This window comes from Halichoerus grypus, chromosome 5 (assembly GCF_964656455.1).
Source record: "Halichoerus grypus chromosome 5, mHalGry1.hap1.1, whole genome shotgun sequence".
NCBI lineage: Eukaryota > Metazoa > Chordata > Mammalia > Carnivora > Phocidae > Halichoerus > Halichoerus grypus.
Window position 1 is genome coordinate 164,709,137 of NC_135716.1, and position 12,446 is coordinate 164,721,582.

The following is a 12,446-nucleotide window of genomic DNA, read 5'->3' on the forward strand; positions in this document are numbered from 1 at the left end:
AAGGGCTGGAGCCAGAAAGCAAAGGAGGGGCTATTGAGCACCTGTCGCCTGCCAAACACTGTTGTCTCATTTTGTCCCCACAACGATGCCGCAGTGTAGACATTACTTTCCCTACTTTGCAGGCGAGGAAGCTGGGGCTCGTGGCTCAGGGCTGAGGTCACACAGCACCTGCTCTGGGTCTCTAGACCATCCAGTGAGGGTCAGACAGTCCACAGCATCTTTTCCCCATCTCTGTCTCCCCAGGAAGGGGCTCCCATTCTGCACAGAGCCTGTCCTATTATCATTATGATGACAGTGATAGCCCCGCCGGCAGCAGAAACAGTCACGGTCACCCTTCCTTGCAGAGCCCACCATGCGACTGTCGATGTGCAAAGCACGTTGCTTATATGATGTCATCTCATCCACATGACGAGCGGGCAAGGCAGGTAGCGGCCCCATTCACACACACGGTAGCGGCCTGGTGGGAATGAGGGACGAGCCCCAGGGCACTGGGGAGTCAGGGGCAGAACTGGAACCCAGAGCTGCTGGGGTCCTTGACCGAAAGGATGTGTCATTCATTCAAAGAGAGGAGGGAAGTCTATTCCTGACACAAGAGAAGAGAAGCCAAGGAGCAGCGGGAAGAAGGAAACATGCATCAAGAGAAATCGCCACGAGCGACCAGGAGCCCCAGAGAGAGGGGTATCAGGGCAGATGCCTGGGGTCCCATGGGGACTCCAGCTCCTGGTGCCAGGCCTGCGTCAGGCCCAGGTCCTCCCCAAGTTCCCAGAGATGCCCTTGGAGCCTGGTACTCTCCCCTCCCCATTTTTTTTGCCTAAATGACTCTGAGTGCTTTTCTGTTATTTGCAAAGAACCCCGACTCAGATGGCAAGGAAACCTGCTTATTAAAAAAAAAAGTGCTTAAAAAAGGGGAACAATTCCAACAATGAGTGTCTCTTGCTTAGAGAGCCTCATCAAATAAGAGGAATGAGGTTTTTGCAAACCTATATGGAAATTAAACCCACAATCTGGACACACACTTGTTTGACAAGTGATAATTAACTGCTGACAATATAATTTCAGTTTGGCTGCAGACGTGTTTTTCATTAAAAAGTAATCAAAGAGGTACTTGCATCTGGGAGTCCAGCCTCCAGTGGCAGGAGCTCGGCTCCTCTGCTGGCTTTCAGGGCTGGCACTGAGTGCCCACTGTCCTTGGCCAAGTGGGCATGGACCCCAAATGTGCCTGGAGCTGGCCGGCAGGGGCGAGGTGCCGACCCCAGCTTTGGGGATGGAGGGGGTGCTCTCTTCCCTCCAGCCTCTCCTATCCAGGTCCTGCAGGGGTCATAGCCCATCCCCTGTTATACAGAAGGGGAAACAGGCAGAGACACGTGGGCATCACCTGTTTCGGGTCACAGCTGGTGAAGAGCCAGCTGGAGATCTGAACTCTGGCTGGTCCGACTTCTAAATCTGTGCCACTCACCCCACCTTCCTCCTTTTCCTCAAATCAACTCAATGCTGCGCCTGTTTCTCATCTGTAAAAGGGGGTAATAATGGTACCCACCTCGTGAGCTTATTGTGAGCCTTAACTAAGTTCATACACAGAACAGTGTTTGGTACATAGAAATCCTTTAGTAGATATTAGCTATGAGACGCATTCACTAATTCACTAATCAGTGATGTCATTGTGCCACCTTCACCCTCATGCCTCCTTCCCGTGAGACCCACCAGCTCTACCCCTGCAATCATCTGAGTCCTGTCCGGGCTCTGTCCAGACCTCCCACATCCATTTGACAGGAGCCTCATTAGCAGCAGGTGCAGAACGAGGGTTTGCTGCCCGACTCCTCTGAGCACCAACGTCTCAGCTCCCGGGGACAGTTGTCACAGAGGCTCCACTTGCCTCCCCCAAGCTCAGTTTGAGCTGTGGGGTTGTTTTTATCTGCATTTTTATCCCCTAAATCTTCCCAGACGTCCATGGAATTTACAACCCGCACCCCCTTGTTCCTAAGAGCAAGAGCAACACAGAACCACTCGCTGCCCCTGGAACATTCTCTAACCTTTACTATCTCTAGCCTTTGCACATGCTGTATTCTCTGCCTGAAAAGGCTTTCCCTCCACTCACTTCCTGATTAGTGAAATCTGATCTTTGGAGACCTGATGACTCAAACATCATCTTCTTGATCACATCGTAAGCCTGAGTCTGTTCGACCTGACTCTGAACACGGAGAAGGGGCTGTTTATGTAGTATTAAGCCCCTACTATGTGCTTGACTTAGTACATCTAGATATGTGTCATGCCAGTTAATCCTAACCCTGTAAGGTGATCTACAGTATCCCCCTTTTTACGGATGAAGAAACCTAGGCTCAGAGAGGAGAAATGACTTGCTCCAAGTTACGTATCCAGTAACTGCCAGAGCCTGGGCTATTGACACAGCTCTAAGCTGTGTCTTTTTTTATCTTTAGCTTATATGAATCCATTCAGTTTCTCCTGTAAAGGCAGCAAGATGTCATGCCCCCTAAATTTACATTCATACTTGTCCCTGACCTAGACTTCAGATACAGAAGTACCCACTTCCACCCACACGAGCCCAGGCATGTGCAGGCAAAGGAACAAAACCTCAAGCACATCCACATGGGCATTTGCACTTTCCCAAAGATGTTAGTGAGCACACCCACTGTACTCCAAAACTGTCCGTGCCCCCAGTCCCGTGTGCTGCGCCCTGACCCATCCATCCAACTCCCTCCTGAACACCTGGCCCCGGATGACCCACGGATCCTCAGGCACAGGGTGGGTAGGGCAGAGGACAGACCCGACATGGGGATTGGGTTCTGACTTCTGCTCTGGAAAACCTTCCCTCTATGAACTCTAGAAACATTTGATCAAATATAGCCAAAGGGGAAGGGCCATCCCCTGGAGGTGAAGAGGGACTGGCAGCCAGCTGGCAAGTGTGTGGATGGGTGCGGCAGCTGCCATATTGCGGGTGGTGGTGGTAGACAGTCACCGGCTGAAGGATTAGGCTTTATGCCCTCCAGGGACAGAAAATGATGTTTGGAATGCAGGAAGCTGCATACAGCTGAGACCTTCAAAGGGCTGAACCTTAAAGATAGAGTATTCAAGGGCGCCTGGGGGGCTCGGTTGGTTGGGCGGCTGCCTTTGGCTCGGGTCGTGGTCCTGGAGTCCTGGGATCGAGTCCTCAGTCAGGCTCCCTGCTCGGCGGGGAGTCTGCTTCTCCCTCTGACCCTCCCCCCTCTTGTGCTCTCTCTGTCTCTCTCTCATTCTCTCTCTCAAATAAATAAATAAAATCTTTTAAAAAATAGAGTATACAAGAAAAACAATTCATTTCTAAGAAATAGGATACAGAAGGGAACTATGTCAGTTTCCACTTGGACTCTGAGAGAATTGACAACCTCTTTGGGTGATAGTGGCTACAAGCCTGTGCTGTGCTTGGGTTTGTGGCTTTAATTTATACTGTAGGCACTGTTCATAAACCCCCACATGGAGCAATTAACATACAGTTGGTCCCAGGCTGGTGATACTTCTGGGGCACCTGGCAGCAGCCCATGCAGAGTAGTTCAGGAGGGGCACACCTTTCCCTCCGGCTGCTCAGAATTCCCACGGATAAAGCCTCGCCGAAGATGAGCTAAAAACTCAAGTTATAAACAAATAAGAAAACAATTTACCATCTGTGAGAGTTAGTAACCATGTAGGCCAGGACAATAAAAACCCAAAGAACTTCAAATAATAGAGCAATTCTGATAGGAACTATAATATAAATGTATTTAGAGTGATTAAAAATACAAAAAAAAAGTTACAAAAGCACAAGAATAAGACACTATTCAAAAGGGAGCACCTGGGTGGCTCAGTTGGTTAAGCATCTGCCTTTGGCTCAGGTCATGATCCCAGGGTCCTGGGATGGAGTCCTGTGTTGGGCTCCCTGCTCAGTGGGGAGCCTGCTTCTCTCTGCTCCTCTCCACTGCTTGTGCGTGCTCTCTCTCTCTCTCTCAAATAAATAAATAAAATCTTAAAAAAAAAACCACAGTTGAAAAGAACAACTGACTAGAAAAAATAGAAAATCTAAAAATGAAATTGATAATCATTGCAATTTAAAAAATCCTCAAGGGTGGATTGGTTGGTGGATTAGGTAGAACCGGGGAAAGAATCAGTTATCTGGAATGTGGACAAGAGGAAATTACCCTGAATGCAGCACTGAAAGGAATGGAGAAGAAAAATATGGAGGAGAGATTCAGAGACATGCAGGAGAGAATGAGAAGTTCCATCAGACCTTTAGTAGGAGTTCCAGAACACAAGAAGAACTAGAAAAAGCAATACTCAAATCTACAAGGGCTGTGACTTGTACAGAACATACAAAAGACTCAAATTTATAGTTTCAAGAAATTGAATAGGTACAATACAAAGACATCCACAGGACTCCCTGTTTCAGCTCTGGCATGTTAAGAGCTTGGAAATTGTCACTTCCGTTCTTACAACAAGAGAAGTTGGACATACGGAAAATCAAAAACTGTTCTTGGCTCCTACAGAGAACTCCGGGTGCAAAGCAAACTGTCACCCTAAAGTTTAGAGAGACAGATGACGCCAGAGAGTTACTGCTGAGACCTGCCTGCTTGGAGCAGAAGCTGCTAGAGCCATGAAAGGTAGGAACACTTACATGATAATTCTGACAAATTGCTAGAGGCTGGATGTAGAGGTGAGAAACTCCTTCCATCATTGCATTTTCCAAGTGCCACAGTCTTCCATCAGAAGTCAGGAGAGAGAAGTCCTTTATCGGACAAAAAAACCCAAAAACAAACAAACAAACAAAAAACTGAAGGAATTTGTCACTTCTGGACCTACCCTGCAAGAAATGTTGAGATATTTTCCTGAGGCGGAAGGAAGGTGATACGGTCCAAGACTTGCAGTTACATAAAGAAAGGAAGAGCATTGGAGAAGAAATAAATGAAGGTAAACGTAAATATTTTTCTTATTCTTTTTTTTTTTTTTTTAAAGGAGATAGAAGTTTATTGAATACACAGCAAGGGAGCTCCAGGCAGGAGGAGAGACTGTTTGCCCTCTTTTTCTTCTTCTTAATCTAAAACTGTTTAAACCGTTTAAAGTAATAATAGTAACTTTGTATTGGGTGACCACAGCATAAGGATAAGTGAAATGAAGGCCCACATTGTTACAAGTGATAGAAGTAGGGTCTGGAACTGGGAATTACCCTAAGGTATCTGCACTAACGTGAAGTGAAATAGTGTTATTTGCAGGTAGACCTGGGTGAGTTGAATGTATATATAATCAACTCGAGGAAAGCCACTAAAATTTCTTTTAAAAAGAAGTATAATTGATACATTCAGAGACAAGATCAAATAGAATCACACAAAATGCTCTCTTAAAACTAGAGAAGGCAGGTAGATCTTAGAAGTTCTTGTCACAAGGAAAGAAAATTCTGTAACTCTATATGGTGATGGATGTTAACATTTATCATGGGGATCATCTTGCAAGACCTACAAATCTACTGTCTTTGCAATAATTCTGTAAATCTAAAACTGTTCTGAAATGAAAATCCTATTAAAAAATAAATGCACATCTAGACACCTCATAGTGAAAATGCAATAAATCAAAGAACAGGAGAAAGTCCAAAAATCCAATTAGGATACTCTAATTTATGACAAAGGTAATGCTGAAGTATTGTGGAAAGATAGTCTTTTAAATAAATGGAACCAGATCAATAGAATATCCATATACTAAATAGAAAAGGGATTTGACCTCTTACCTCGAACCACATACAGTCAACTGAGATGACTCATAGATTTAAATATGAAAGGTAAAACAATAAGGCTTCTAGATGACTCAATTTAGAGGAGTATCTCCAGGAACTTGGGGCAGGCAAAGATGTATTAAACAGGTGACAAAAAGTACTAACTATAATGGGAAAAATGATAAAGTACTAACTATAAAGGGAAAATCATTAAAAGTTAAGTATAAGGACAGCCACAGAGTGGAGAAACATATTTGCAGTACCTATATCCGGTGATGTGATGACATTGGCTCATTCCATCTTGTAAGAACTCATTGTTAAATATTCAAAAATTTTAGGAACTATTAGTTGTGAAACTGTCAGTAGCTTGAAATTGGCCATGGTGGGTGTTTTAACACCATGGAAATTGGCAAATGCAAAAAGGCTATCTTCCCCTTTCCCCAGAGTGCTGGTTTCCCAGCACACCATGGCAGATATTTGACAATGGGTTCATATGCAGAATAAATAAAAGTTCCTATAAAACAACAGTAAAGAGATAGACTACCCATAGAAAACTGGAAAATGACTTATTTTACAGAAGAGTTTATGCAGGGGCACCTGGGTGGCTCAGTCAGTTAATCATTTGCCTTTGGCTCAGGTCATGATCCCAGGGTCCTGGGATCAAGCCCCGCATCGGGCTCCCTGCTGGGCGGGGAGCCTGCTTCTCCCTCTCGCACTCCCCCTGCTTGTGTTCCCTCTCTCTCTGTGTCTCTCTCTGTCAAATAAATAAATAAAATCTTTTAAAAAAAGAGGTTATGCAAATGACCTATAAACACATGAGAAAGTTCACAATTATTAGTCACCAGGAAAATGTAAAACTACAATGTAATACCACGATACACTTACTAAGATGGCTAAAATGGGAATGAGAATATCAAGTCTTGGTGAAGAATGGAGCCACTGGGATTCACATTCACAGCTGGTGGGAAAATCAGCTGGTACAATGTTGGTGGAAACTTTGGTAGTCTCTACTAAAGTTCCATTTCACTTATCCTATGACGCGGCCACAGATTGTACTCCCACCCATGTAGGTCTGTTTACTAGTAGAGATATACAAGAATCTTCACAGCAACCCTCTTCACAATAGCTTCCAATTGGAAACTAAATGTCCATCACAGCAGAATGGATAAATAAAGTATAATACTGAACAACAATGAGAATGAATGAACCCAGACTACACGCAACATGGATGAATATCACACATATAATGTTGAGAGAAGAAACCAGACATAAAAGAGCACAGAGTACCTTATTCTGTTATACAAAGTTCAAAATAGACCAGAGTATTCTCTGCTGTTAGAAGTTAGGACAGTGGTTATGCCTGGTGGGGGTGCAGTGAAGGAGTTACAAGGGGGCTTCTTGGTTTGTTAGTAAGTTTTGTGTTCACTTTGTGAAAATTTATTAGACTCAATGCTTATGATTCAGACATTTTCTGCATGTATGTTATGCAGCGATACAAAGTTTGCATTAAACGAAGCAACCAGAGAAAGGCTTGATGATCTACCAAGGAGAGGTGATAAGTTTGACAACAGACTTCTCTGCAGAACAACAGAGATCAGGAAACAATGGAATAACACTTTCAGTGCCAAGGGCTGGGGCTATCAAATTCTGTAGTCAGCTAAACTATCACTTCACATTGAGGGACACCCTGGTTGAAGCAGGAGGCATTAAGACTCATCTGACCAGTTTTCTCTTAAAGCCATTTCCATGTTGACGATGGTGACGGGACTCAATTATATTTTTAAATTTCAGTCATTCCTGATAAATAACAAATCTGAAGAAATAAAAAATATCTGAAATACAAAACAAAATTTGAGGGAGAAAGAAAGGTATCTTCAGACAAAGTCTGAGGGATGTCACTCACAGGACCTTGCTGAGAGAACTGGCAAGTGACATATTTCAGGGAGGAGCCTGATATGAGGAGGAAGGAGTAAATCGCGCATACAACACTGAGTGGAGAAACAGGTCAATGTGCGTTGACCATATAACACCAGAGCAGTGACAACAATGATAGGGATGTAACTAATTGGGAGTGTAAAAGAGAGGGAGCCATCACACTAAGATGGGGGGGATGAGAATTGATGCATTCTAATATCTGATTGGAGGGAGGGGAGAGATATTGACTCACTTTAGACTGCATTGAGTGTGCTTATTAAAATGTAAAGATTAACCAATAAAGAAGATAAATAGAACGTATAATTTCCAAACCAGTAGAGAGGGAAAAAAAGAGGAATAAAAACTTGATTGATACTACAAAGAAGAAGGTAGAATCTTGACCCTGCCACTCACATCCATGTGTGACTTTGGGCAAAGGATTTAATGATGTCACCTCTCTGAGCCTCAGTTTCCCCATCTGCACAGCAGGGAGATGACATCTCCTTGCAGTCACCGCAGGGACTGGTCCTCGGTGCAGGGAGACACATGGAGGGGCTGGGGGCCGCCCCCGCCTCTTTGCAACCAGGGACCTTGGGTAAGAAATGGATTTTATGAACATTGCAGGATGAGCCTCTTCTTTTTTCTTTTCTTCTTTGGTGATAAAGCTTTCTGCAGTGGAGCTTTATTTTGTCAGAAGGATACGAGATTATCAAACTGGCTCAAGCCATCTATTGAGGAAATTTCCACAGGGACAAAGAGGCAAGAGGCATCTCTCCCAAGCCAACCTCTGCTTTATCTTTGCTCGTCACTTAGTTGATCACAGCAGCAAGCGGTTTGGGGAATGTCCACAGTGCCCCACGTTTTACCCGCGCTCTTCCGCTCATGCCCCTGAGAGAGACGCCGCCTCCCACTCCGGAAATGGGGAGTCGGAGGTTTGGGAGGTGAAGTGCAATCTGCCCATGGATGAGGCTGAGCTCAGACTCAAACCCAGGTCCGTCTGACAGTGAAGCCCCTGGTTCTTTGCTCCTTAAATTCCCAGAACCCCTACTCACTTAATTATTGAAGCATTGGCCCTAACCAGGGATTAGTGCATCATATGGAAAAGATATTTAAAAATTTTCATGTTTAATTATTGATCTTTTTCACAGGAGCTACCTCTGTCTATTTTTTTTTTCTCTTTTTATAACTTCTTCCTTTCTCTCTAAGAGTAATTTGTAATGATTAGGGACCATTTAAAGGATGCGGCAAACCAGAAGAGGACTTCTGGCCACCTGTCTGGTTGCTGGTGTCCTTGGGGCTGTCCTTGGCTGCCTTGGAAAGGTGAGCAGGGATCCCTTGACCCAGTTCCCAGTGAGCCTGCTAGGGCTGCCCCCTGTGAGGCTGGACTTGCTCCAGGAGAGCAGAGGGCGCCGAGGAGTCTGAGCCAGGATGGTCCTGCTGGGCAGAGCTGAGTGGGTGACCGGCTGGGATGGTTACTGGGTCTCTGTGCCCAACACCATCGGCTGAGACGGGAGACAGGAAGGTCCTAGAATTGGTGGAGGGTCCTACAGGCAAGATGTCCCAAGGCGATCTGTGACCACACTCCCTGGGGCTACGGATGGGCCACCTCCAAGGTTTGACCTCCCTGAGCACAGAGCAAAGGTCCTGCTCAGTAGAGCACCTGCCTGGCTGTGCAGAACCTGCTGTGGACTCTCTGCCTCAGGAAGCCATCTGCTCCTCGTGCAGAAGAGAGTCCCCACTCCTCAGCGTGGGCACCAGGGCCCTCTGTGACTGACTGGGACTCTCTCCTCTGCTTGTCTTCCTTTCCCCCCAACACACACACACACTCACACGCACTCACACTCTCACACACACACACACACACTCTTTCACATACACACACATTCTCACACACATACATGCACACTCACACACACTCTGACGTAGACACACGCACTCTCACACACATGCACATACTCTCTCACACATGCATACTCTCTTTCGCACACACTTTCACACACATGCACACTCTCCCTCACACACACGCACATTCTTTCACCCACTCTCTCCCACACTCACTGACATGCACACACTCATACGTACGCATGCACACTCTCACACTCCTCCACACACTCTCACACTCTCACTCACCCACCCACATGCACACGCTCATACATACACATGCACACACACACTCCTCCACACACACACACTCACCCACCCACATGCACACACTCATACATACACATATACACACACACACACGCTCCTCCACACACACACTCTCTCACATGCACACACTCTCTCACACATGTGCAGACACACGTTCTCACACACACGTATGCATACACACACGTGTGCACATACCCACACACCAGCTACATCCATTTACTACTTATAGTTGTCTAAACACCCCAATCTCTCACTCAGCTCCCCACTTTCTCACAAACACTCCCTTTTCCCAGAATGCCCCCCTTCCCCACCTGTCTGCCAGGTAAACTCCCATCCTCATCCTCCACGACTGAGCTCTTGTTCCCTCTGTGCTTCTGAACTCGATGTCAGCGTCCTTGAGCACCACGTGTTCACCCCATCAGGGCACCCACTGCCGGGGAGCACTTGGGGGGACAGCGGGTTGCTTGAGTGCACAGGGTAGGCACTGAACACATATTCGCTGACAGATCAAGGGTGAATGTGAGGACTCAGTCACACGTTCTTTCTGTATTAGTGACGGGGAGGGGAGCATTCACATCAGAACCCAGCCTGGGGCCTGGCACAGAAAGGACTCTCAACCAGTGTTTATCGAATTAATCAATAGATGTATACAAAGCTGCCCATGCCAGACCAGGCTTAGCTGGTAACCATCAGAATCACTGAGTAGCCCCATAAAAATGTTCCGAGTCTTCTCTAGACTGATCTTCTCCAGCCTCCTCCCCTGCCCTCCTCAAGGCCAATTCCATCAGGTGGGATTGGAGGAGGCTAACGCATCCAGAATGGAAGAAGTGGGCACAGGCCAGAGAAATGAGGCAATCAGGTGGGGTCCAACCCAGAGAAAAGGCTCATTAAGCCTGCAGGTGCGGGCCTATCGGGGCAGGATGCTCAGTCTCAGAGACAGAGAAGGCAGTCGGAGTGAGCTGGGCTATTTAGGAAAGCAGACTTCTGGAAGGAGGCAGACATTCCAGACTCCCAGGTGCAGACCCAGCACTCAGTCCGCACGGGGGACAGCAGGGATGCATCCCGTGTGCAGTCAGGGGCCAGCGTCCCTGTCCAGCTCTGCCAGACTCCCGTGGGGACTTGGCAGGTCCCAGACCCACAAGCTGACATCTGTCACTGGCGGGTCAGGGCAGTGGAGATAGGAGACGCGATATGCCCTGTGCGCGCTTCCTCAGAGCAGAGCCCCTGGGCCCCTGGTCAGAGACCTGGTGCTCACGTCCCGCACTCTCGTCCCTCAGGGTCCCTCCTTCTCAGGCCCCGGATGTTAGAGGGGGCACATGGGAGGTGGCAGCGGGGCCCAGACAGGCAGACGGCGGTGGAGGAAAGGGAATAAGTCACATTGGACGAGCGTCAGAGACGGGTGATGGTGACAGGCTCCATGAGGACCTCGGGGAGGGGCTGTCTGCTTATCAAACCTCGTTGTCCTGAAAGGGACTCAAGGCCACTTCTAAAGCCCGCATGACACAGTGGGATCCAGCCGGTCCTCCCACCACGTTTGCTGAACACCTGCTGAGTGCAGGCCCCGCGCTGGGTGCTGAGCACCCACTGAGGACAGACGGGTCCCAGCCTGGGTCTGGTGGGGGAGAAACGCGGGTCAGGAGGAGCCCCCCTTCCTGTGACAAGGATGGACCCTGCACTCGGGGGCCAGGGGACAGTGAGGAACTCTGCTAGAACAAGCCCCTGATTCTCCCATTCCCCAGGGAAGCTGGGAATTGGGGCATCCACCTGACTTTATGGGACAGGGGACTGAGCCCCGATGACTGAGTGACTTGTTTAGTGTCATATGGCAGTGGACGGGACATAGGACCCAGGCTCTGAGCTCCCAAACCTCCTCCCTGGGCCACATGGCCTCCTCACGGTCTCACCAGACCATCCCGGCGACCGCGCCAGCCCCTTTCCTCACTCCCGGGCCACTCCGCAAACTTCCCCACGCCAGTGGTAATACACCCGCCGGAGGCTGATTTGTAAGGAGACGGTGGAAGCAGTTATTTTAATAGTGATTATTAAAATCATGCTGGGGGTTTGCTACATAATGGGTAATTATCTGCAACCAAGTTGGGAAAACAATATAGTCGATTCTATTTAGCTCTTTCCACGGGACCCAGAGTTAATCCTGCGGAGCTGCCACCTGCAGCCCGAACTGTGTAATAATACTCTTACCTAATCCAAACAGAAGCCCCTTCAAACACCTTCCCGGGGAGGAGTGTGACCAGTTTGCCCAAACCTCGGCTCCAGGGGGTCCGGATGGATTTCCGCGGCGTGTGGCAGTGTCTCAGCCCACAGTCCGCCGTCCCCTGGGAGCTGGCGGGGTGGCCCTCAGCGCTCGGCCACTCCTGCACCTGTTCAGTCCCTCATTCACAGTCGGTCCTTCTGCTTTTATGTCCATCCTTTCATTCCCTCATTCACTTATTCATTCCCCTGCTCAAGCAGGCTTACGATCCATTTACCAATGGTTTCTCACACTCATTCTGTGTGAACTTAGTCCTTCCTTCCAATATTGTTCACTCATTTCTTCTTCCATTTGCTTGCACTTCGTTCATATGTTGTGTCCTCAGTGGTTCATTTGTGCATTTAGCAGCTCATTCAGTCCATCGCTTGTTTATCCGTGTATTTA